Here is a 9,493-nt window from a genome sequence, read left to right on the forward strand (position 1 = left end):
CGGCGCGGCTCCACGCTTGTCATTACTTTCGAGGGAACTGTCGTGCCAGGCGAGCTCTTGCTCTTTAAACAGCGGAGGCCGGTTCGGGCGCGCCTCCCACGACCGCTGCAGTGTGCGCGTTGCGGTGTGTTCGGACACGCCACAGCAACGTGCTCGCGCGACAAGCGCTGCCTCCGTTGCGGCGGGAAACACGCAGAGGGTCCCTGCCCCTCAGAAAGACCCCGCTGCATCAACTGCAAGGGCTCCCACCCCGCCAACGAACCTCGGTGCGAGTCATGGCAGCTGCAGCGAAAGGCCGCCTTTCTCCTCGCCTCCTCTGGCGGAAAATTGTCGCGCCGCGAAGCCATCGAGCGAGCAAAAGCTTCGCTTCAACGGGAGGCTTCAGCGACAACAACGGCAGCCACACACTCTGGATGCTCTTTCCGCGATGCCTTGAAGGGCAATGCCACCACAGCACCGGCACCAGCGGCCACACAGCCCACACGTCCCCCCTCCCCAAAAGGACGCAAGGGATACAGTGATGACGGCACTGGCCGCGGCTCTTCGCGCACTCCTGGAGACTACGGTGTGCAGCCCGGCGACGCGCGACTACTGCATCGCAGCTTTGCGCGCACATCACGACCTCACACTCCATGGATAGTGCATGGAAGAAGCCGCGGACGCGGATTTTCCAGTGGAACGTGCGTTCCCTCCGCTGCCGTATCCCTGAGCTCACCCGCTCACTGCCCCAACGCGACCTCGACGTCCTGGCACTGCAAGAGACGCGAGTTCGTGATGGGGCCCTCAACCTGCCAGGGTATGTGGCTTACCACGGGGCCACGAGCTGCAGGAACAGCGCGTGCTTAAGCACGCATTGCAACAACCCGGCGCACCCTCAGGGCCTGGCAAGGACCTCTCTCTACGTGCGCGCGCGCCTTCCCCAAGTGCGTCTCGACGTATCTGACATTCTCGGTGCGGGCGTCGAGTGTGTGGCAGTGAGGGTGCGTGTTGGTACGACAGACACATGTGTCGCGAGTGTATGTTCACTCGTCGCGCGAGTGGGACGCCGACTTTATTGTGCGGCTAGCCGATCGCCTCGGAAGTGCGGCTGTGTTGTGTGGGGATTTCAACTCCCATCACACAGCGTGGGGATGCGCGAGTGTAAACGCCAGTGGTCGCGCTTTGATGGATGCCGCCCTCTGCGCAGGCCTACACATCCTCAACGACGGCAGCCACACCTTCGTGCGTCCCGGTGTCAAGCGCACTGCTCTCGACCTCACGCTCGTCACGGACGACTGCCACTACTCGTGGCGTCGCGCGCCAGACACTGAGGGCTCGGATCATTACCCGATCCTCTTGGAGCCCTTCTATACCGGCGCCCCGCGCACCAATGTGTACAGTGTGGTGAACTGGCCCCGTTTCCGCGAACTGTGTGCTGAAGTGCCAGTCGCGGGCGACTTCCTACAACACATTGTGCAGTGCGCGAGTGCCGCCACGACGGTGTGTCGAGTGCCGGCGGGCACGCCCGTGCCCGACATTAAGCTCCTAAACCTGCGCGCAGCTCGCCGCCGGGCGCAACGCAGGGCGGAACGTTCGGACAAGGCAGAGGACTGGACTGTGTACAACCGCATCGACGCGGTCTGTCGACGCCACGCCCATAGACAACGGAATCGCAGCTGGTCCAGCCTCTGCCACACTTTCGACGACCCGCTCTGCCAACGGCGAGCCTGGCGCGTGTTCCGAGCCCTCCTCCGCCCCCGTGTGCCTCGTCATCCGGAGCTCTCCATCGCGGTCACGCTTGGAATCGGCACCGCGCAACTCGCCGAACTGTTGGCTGACGCTTTCGCGAGTGCGCCCACCGCCAGTGCAGCTGCTACCATGCCCGAGCTACCGCCACATGCACGGCCCGAACTCTTTGCGCCCTTTCGCTTCTTCCCCACACCAGCTATTGTGGAAGCGATCGGCGAGCTGTGCACAGCCGACTTCAGCATCCGGGAGCTTCGCGATGTCCTCGACTCTCGGGGGCGCCGCTCGGCGCCGGGGGCTGATGGCGTCACTTATCAAATGCTCCGAAACTTGGATGCCACCCAGTCTCGGAAGCTGCTTGACTCCTACAACGGCATCTGGCGCACGGGGGCGCTACCAGCCTCGCGGGGAGAGTCCATAGTACTTCCCATCCACAAGAAAGGGAAGCCGGAGTCCGAACCTTCAGCCTACCGACCGGTCTCGCTCACTTCGGCCGTGGGGAAAACATTCGAAGCCATGGCGCTCCGGCGCCTTCAATGGATCGCTTCCGCGCTTGATTTTCTCGCGGCTGAACAGTCCGGTTTCCGAGCTCATCGAGCGACTGCGGACTCGATCTCGGACGTTGTGAGCCTTCTTGAGGAGGCCAAGCACCGTGGGGAGGCGGGATACCTCGTGCTTTTCGACGTAAAGAGTGCGTTTGACTCGCTCCCACACAACACCATCCTCAACGCCCTTCGTGAGATGCGTGTGTGCGCGAACATGCTCCGATACGTCGAGGCTTTCCTCAGTGGCCGATCCTTTCGTGTGCGCGTCGCCGGCGAACTCAGCAGTCCTCGGTTGGTGTCAGCGGGTGTTCCGCAGGGCAGTGTGCTGAGCCCTTTTCTTTTCAATGCAGCTCTCGCACGCCTCACCGACCACATCCCGCGAGTCACTGATTACGAGGTGCGCGTTGCGGTTTATGCGGACGACATCGCACTCTTCACCTGTGGCCCCACCCTTCGTGGTCGACAAGTGCGCCAGGGACTACAAGCTGCCATGGACGCAGTTGACGGTTTCGTCACAGGCATCGGGCTCCAGCTCTCAGCCGCCAAGACGCAGGCCATGCGCGTCCACCCGGAGCACACGAAGGGCTTCGTCGGTGCGCAGCTCGTCCTTCGCGGCCACCGACTCCCGTGGAAGCGCAAAGTGCGCTATCTTGGTCTCACGATCGACCAGCGGCTTAACTGGAGCCCCGCACTGGCGCCCATCCGCAGCGACACACGGAGGATTGGCGGCATGGCCTCCCGCATGCTTGCCAATGGTGGAGGCTGCTCCCCGGACATCGCGCTGCGTTTCTTCAATGCGGTAGCGTCGGCCAGGGTTCTGTATGCCGTCCCGCTTGTCGCACTACGACCTCTGCAATGGGCCGCGCTGGACGCCCTCCACCGAGGCGTAGTACGCCGCCTGTATGGACTGCCCCGCTCGTCGCCGATCGGCCCCACCCTGGCGGAGGCTGGCGAGACGTCCCTCTCACTTCGGGCGAGAGGCAGTGCGTTGCGCCACATACACCGCATGTACCTCACGTCCGAGGGACGACGCCTGGCTGGACGCCTCCTTGATCGTCCCCATTCGGGCATGGGTCAGCGCGTCTTGGAGTACGCTGCGCTCGTGCCCGACCCGCCTTACTGCGGCTTGATCCCGATCCCGCCGCACCAAGATCCTGGGCTCGAGATCAACACCACCATTCCTGGCATCAGATCCAAGAAGCACACGCCTTGGTCTGCCCTCCAGCAGGAGGCTGTCGCCACGATAGAGGAGCGGCTCGCCGGCCGAGTTCTGCTGTATACCGACGGCTCAGTCACAGCGGACGGCTCGGCGGCAGCTGCTTGTTTCGCCCCATCCCTCGGCATCCGTGTGAAGTGCCGCCTTCCCCTGAGTGCTTCCTCCACTGCTGCTGAACTTGCCGCGCTCGATCTCGCGGCAGATCAACTCGTTGACTTCCTGCCGCAGTCGGCAGCAGTGGTGTGTGACTCTCGCGCCGCCCTCCTCACACTTGCTCGCGGAGAACGTGGCGCCCCTGTTGCGCAACGCCTCGCGCGGAAGTTCGCGGTGATCGTGCGGAATGGTTGTGATGTTGCGTTCCAGTGGGTGCCGTCTCATGTTGGATTACTCGGAAACGAGACAGCGGACGCACTCGCCAAGGAGGCGCACCACCCCAGCACACCCATTTCGACGTTCATCTGCGCGAGCGATGTTGCGCATCTTCGTATTGCGCGCCATGTGCGCGCGTTACACCCGGACTCACGTGTGGCAACAGGATACCCCCCGCGACCGCTGCCGAAGACCGGCATCAGCAGGCGTGCCCGGGCCTTCCTGCTTCGGCTTCGCACCGACTGTTCCCGCACGGCTGCAAGGCAGTTCCGATTCACCAGCAGCGGGAGCCCTTCGTGTGCCGAGTGCCCGGCAGAGGAGACCACCGAGCACATCCTGCTTCACTGCCCCGGCTACACGGAACAACGCCGGCGGCTCTTCGACGCCTACGGTCGTCTGGGACTTCCACACGTGAGCCTCGACCACCTCCGGTTCCCCCAGGCCCCCCGCTCGAGCCTCATGCGGGCCTTCGAGGCCCTACTCGAGTTCTTCGGCGACGCCGCTTTCATCGCGCGCCTCTAGCGTGGCCCGCACGCACGTGTCCGTGTTTGTTTACGTGCCGGGCCACGCCCCCCTCCACCGTGCTTCGCCCTCATCGCGCGCCCCGCAACCACGTGTCTGTGTGTGTTTGTTTACACGGCGGGCCACGCCCACCTCCTCCCACTCTTGCCGCGTGGTGCCGCTGTTCCCTCTCCATCCTGGCTCGCCTGACTGCTTTCCCTTCCCGGGGGCAGCGCGCGTGCTGCGTCCGAGACAGCCCTCTGTGTTCTCCCTCTCCTATCCTTTCCTCCTCAGTCTTTACCTCGCACTCCCCTTCCCCCGCGCGGAGCCGTGTCGGTGACTTCGCTTGAAAGACAGTAACAGCTCCGCGCTTTTCTCTTCACTTTCCCCGTTAAAGAACCTCTTCAGGCTTTAGATAAATTCAGAAAGGGGTTGACTGCTGTGAAGTATGCGGATGATTATAACATGTACAAGGCCGTAGAATTTGTGAAAAATCCCGATCCGGCTGCACTCGATACATATATAACTAATTAACAAGCTAACTGTAAATCCCGCTTTAGCCAAATATAGTAATGAAAAGGATAGTGCATTAACGTACGAACTCGTTAAAATTATCTGCGAAGTCCTGGGTCTAGAGTCTGTATACAGATACACGTACACGAGAGGCGATGAAATTGTAATTAAGACGCCAGTGGCCGGTGTGCTCGATTTAAACGAGTACATCGTAGTTAAGCGAATGCATTCAACCATTGCAGGAGTCCAAGCGCCATTGGTATTGCAGAAAACAGACGGTTCTAAACTAATAGAATTCACGTATCACGAAAGCCAGAGACATTTCTCCCTTTACGACATCAGAGACTTGGAATTGATAAAAGCAAATCATGTCTAAGGGGGAGAAAATGAGAACCACATTCTCCTTTACGAGGGGTGAATACAAAAATAAAAAGGCAGCAATGGCAGATAACAATAATCATCAACGGCTGGCTACGCTCCTGGCTCCTCACGTCGCATGCTATAGTATAGTCTATAGGAACCCCAATGGCACTCCAGACAACGAGATGGACGACTGGTACAGCTGCATTAGTGACCGAATCCCGGCAAACGATTTTGCCGCGATAATCAATAACTGCACGGCAATGGTCAACCATGGCTCCATTAACCGAATCAATGCACGCAAGGCCTTACGTGCCGCGTCTAAGACACCCAAGACGTGGGGCTCCTTCCTGAAAACTTTCTTTGTGGCCATGACCACGGCCTTCAGCGGGTCCTCCTCTCTCGAATCCAACACGGAAGACAATTACGACATCGATTACCAAAGCTATGCCTCCCTAGAGGGAACCTCCGCAGTCAACACCAGCGTCCCCGCCATTTCTCAGTACGACCAAGCCAGAGATTTTCGCATTTACATAATGTGTGCCATTGACACCTGCATCGCTTTCCGCATCTTTAAGGATGCGGACGGTGAAGAATCTAACGAAGATTATGCTCAAGTTATGACAATTTTGAAAAATTTTTACGAGGCCGAAGTACAATACATACAGTCATCTGCAAATTCTGCAACAGATGACGATGAATGATGGAAAAAAATAAAACGCACGTTTTTCTCTCTAAAACATTTTTTATTTGTCATAATTCTTCTTTAACGGGGAGCTTCTATGCACATTACTTCTGCGTAGGCATCTTCTACATCTATAAAGGCACGATTCTTCTTATTCTTCTTAGGTCCCCTGCGCCTTGTCACTTTCTTTTTCTTGGGTTCCTCTTATCAACATTATTTTTGGCATTATCTGTGAGAGCTTCGTCCTTCCTTGGGCGCTTGCGCTGTTGGGACTTGGGAGTGGTATCAATTATACGCACACTCCTTTTTTCTCGATATTCCTGAGACGACTTCTTGTTAGCATGTCTCTTCTGTTTTTCTTCAGCAGCCTGAGATTCATAAGCACTGAGGGTCTTGTCAAAAATTTCTTCTCGCGTAATCTCCACAGTGTCGTCGAGACGCATATCGTTGGGTACGAATGCAGAATTGTCCGAACTCGGATAAGCTGCTAGGTACTTGTGTGTTTCTTCCGTGACTGAATCCGTCGAAGTTATTGAGTTTAATTCCCTGTGGATACTAGTCACACTCTCTCTGCAGTCCTTGTTCTCCATAAAGCTGAAGTGGTTGCAATCTTCCTTATGTTCTTGTACAAAGAACGCCCATTGCAGTAATTGGCCATGATGAAGTGAAGTTTCAATGCACCGTCATTGATTAGCATGTTGCACTTGAGTCGCATCAAGTTTACAATGGCCTTGGGACACACGTAGTTGGTTACACGCAATTCTCCGTTTTCGCAAGACAGGTCGTTCGTGCCAATCCTGTCGTCCATGCGGAGCAAACCTTGCGCACTCTCGCGGCTCCTGTAGTCAAAACCGTTATTGTCGACTTTTATGGTGATTGTGCAGCGTTTTTCAGTGTTGTACTTTGTAAATAAAGCAGGTCTCTCTTTACTCACACAGAAGAACATAGTCAATGTGTTGTTCTCAAAATACCCCTTCATCGGGGCTCTGTCCAAGGTGATGTAAGTGTAGATATTCTTGGCATATGGAGACTTGTTCTTCTGCATGTCGTCGCTGCCCCTGTGCAAACGAATAATCACATTTACTGCCTTGGCCAGAGTTAGCAAGAAGGCCTTGTCCTTCGGCTTAGCCCAAAAAATGAACACCATGGGCCTAGAATCCTCCTTTACGTGCATTCCATGCACTTCATTAGTGTTGTCCATGGTCCAAGCATTTCCGTACTTATCCATGGCGCCCTCACCACCATCGTCTTCTACCTGACCCCTCTTCTTCGTGTGAGCAGAGGATGCTGCTGCGCGCGCCAGGGCGGAGGCCACTCCTGTCGACCGTCTTGGAGTAGCGGGTGCATCGTCGTTATCGTTCTCGGTTGCGTTATTGGCACGACTAAGAGCTTTCGCACACATGTAGTAGGCCATGACAGTTACCCAAAACGTGAACACACCATATCCATATAGAACTTCACATCCATTTTCTTGCACGTCCTCGGGGAAGCATGGAGAGAAGTAGCGTGGATTCAGCACAGTATAGTTATCAATGCACGATTGTTGAAACGGAAAGTTTTCCTTAAAGTCCAAGTAGCAACTTTCAGACATGTCGGGGGCATCGTAGACGCGTGCTTCTGGAGAAGTAAGCAGGGGTAGTGTATCCGCTTCCCAGTCAATGTAAGAGTTGAGGAGCATGTGAATCCCCACATCCTGAATCTTGCCTGCTGCAATCAGCTCCAACACACTCTTGTAACTATCGAGGTCATTCTCTTCAAAAATTTTCAGCACTCGATCGTATTTGTCATTGATTGCAGTGGCTACTAGCTTGTCAGAGGCAGATACGGTCTTTCCCAAAAGAAGTTGAGCAAAGACCCGAGTTATGCGCTGGCGTGTACAGTTAGAGAGCACGGTGTTAGTCTGCTCTTCGTTGATAATCTCATATGCACTCGTTTTTTTCTTTCCAACCTTGTCGGTCTTGTGCTTTTGGAGCTCGTCATAGCTATACCGCAGTCCCGGTTGCACCCAAGCGTGTACCATGTCCAAATATGCCTTGTATGACACAGATGTGGCACAACACTTGCGATACATGGATACAAACGGCTCTCTAAGAGCTTCAGGGAGTGCCCATAACAACCACCGTTGCCAGGTTTTGCTCATGAACATAGTGTTAAGCAGAGTGCACGTAATGGCATAGAGAGTCTCATATTTGTTATTCATGTTGTAGATGTAGCAATTAGTGAGCCTGTGATTTACACAGTAGGACACCTTTACTTTGTCCAATTTGGACGTGGTCCTTTCGCTCACCGTGACAGGAGACTTTTTGTTGTTCCTGTCAAACACGCCGCGCCATCGAGCAACGTTGGGACTGACATTCATGAGATCTGCCTTATTTATCTTAATCTTTTCAATGACATTACCTTTGTGCTTATTAGTAGTACACTCCTCCTCTTCCTCGGCATCACTGGGAGACACATTGGGCATATCCTTAAGCTTCGAGTCACGCTTCTTGTATCGCGTAAAGTACTCCTCGAGCTTCTTGGTGTTAGCCTCGAACAATTCGGAAAAAAAGTCTTGCAAGATCAATGTACAGACATTCTTGTCTAGACCCCTCATGTTACAATACATGCGTATCCACAATGCGGCTGCTCGCTCGGGAAGCGTAAGCAAGCGGTCCTCAGTCAAGGAAAGCACCATGAGTGTGTGCGCAAACACCACGTTCTTGTCTGGAGAGTCAAACGAAGATAGGATTTGTTCATCGGACCCCTTGGGAATGTACTTTGAAAAATAAAACGATCTCTCTGGTGTTGCGTTGGTAAAAAATTTCACATGGGTATCTGTTCTCCTAATGGGGATCTCATTATCTAAACTCAACAGTAGACGCTTAAGGCGCCGCTGTTGTGTAGAATTGAACATACTGAATATTTGCTTGAATGAATTAAACAATTCTTCCGGAATTCTAAGCCCTGACTTCTTAACTCGACCATTGTCATTACCTCCTCCTTGCTTCTTCCACCACACCTTCTTTTTAGTAGTAGTTGTAGTAGTAGTAGTGATGGTGGGTTGTTCAACTTCTTCCTCTTCCTCATCTTCAGATACCATGTGTTCGCCCACCGAGTGATACCGATCTGCTATGTCTTCCATTAGGTTACGATCGTCACCTTTTCTGGGAGCTCTAGGATAGACAACGTGGTTCATTTGAACTGAAGGGCTAGCGGGTGGTGTGTGTAAATCACCAACTTCATTATCCAACTCTTGTTGAGAAAAATTGGCGAGAGCGTCGGTTGCTGTATAATCTAAGAGAAGTGATAGGTCCGGTGTGGGTGGGTTATCCAATTCACCAAGCTCGTCGGCGCAAGTATTAGTGTTATCGTCGGCACGAGCACTTAAAGTATCAGCTTCGATGGTATTGTTATTTGTAACAGCACCTGTATCATTAGTAGTATTATTAGGAGCAACAGTATCTTCCATGACGGTGCTGTTAAACACTTCTTCCAATAACTTATTCTGACCGTTGCTCAGGTATTCGGTAGTAAAGTACTCTGCTTGCGGCGGCTGGGGCGGCGGTTGGGGCTGTTGCTGCTGGGGCGGGAACTGTT

General features: G+C 54.5%; 1 protein-coding gene across 2 annotated transcripts in view; it reads right to left on the reverse strand.

Moving 5' to 3' along the window:
• LOC119167529 (uncharacterized) overlaps positions 1-9,493 on the reverse strand; it is a 231,338-nt gene that overhangs the window by 150,634 nt on the left and 71,211 nt on the right. The gene's annotated exons all lie outside the window — the stretch shown is intronic.

This window comes from Rhipicephalus microplus, chromosome 6, assembly GCF_043290135.1.
Source record: "Rhipicephalus microplus isolate Deutch F79 chromosome 6, USDA_Rmic, whole genome shotgun sequence".
Taxonomy (NCBI): Eukaryota; Metazoa; Arthropoda; class Arachnida; order Ixodida; family Ixodidae; genus Rhipicephalus; species Rhipicephalus microplus.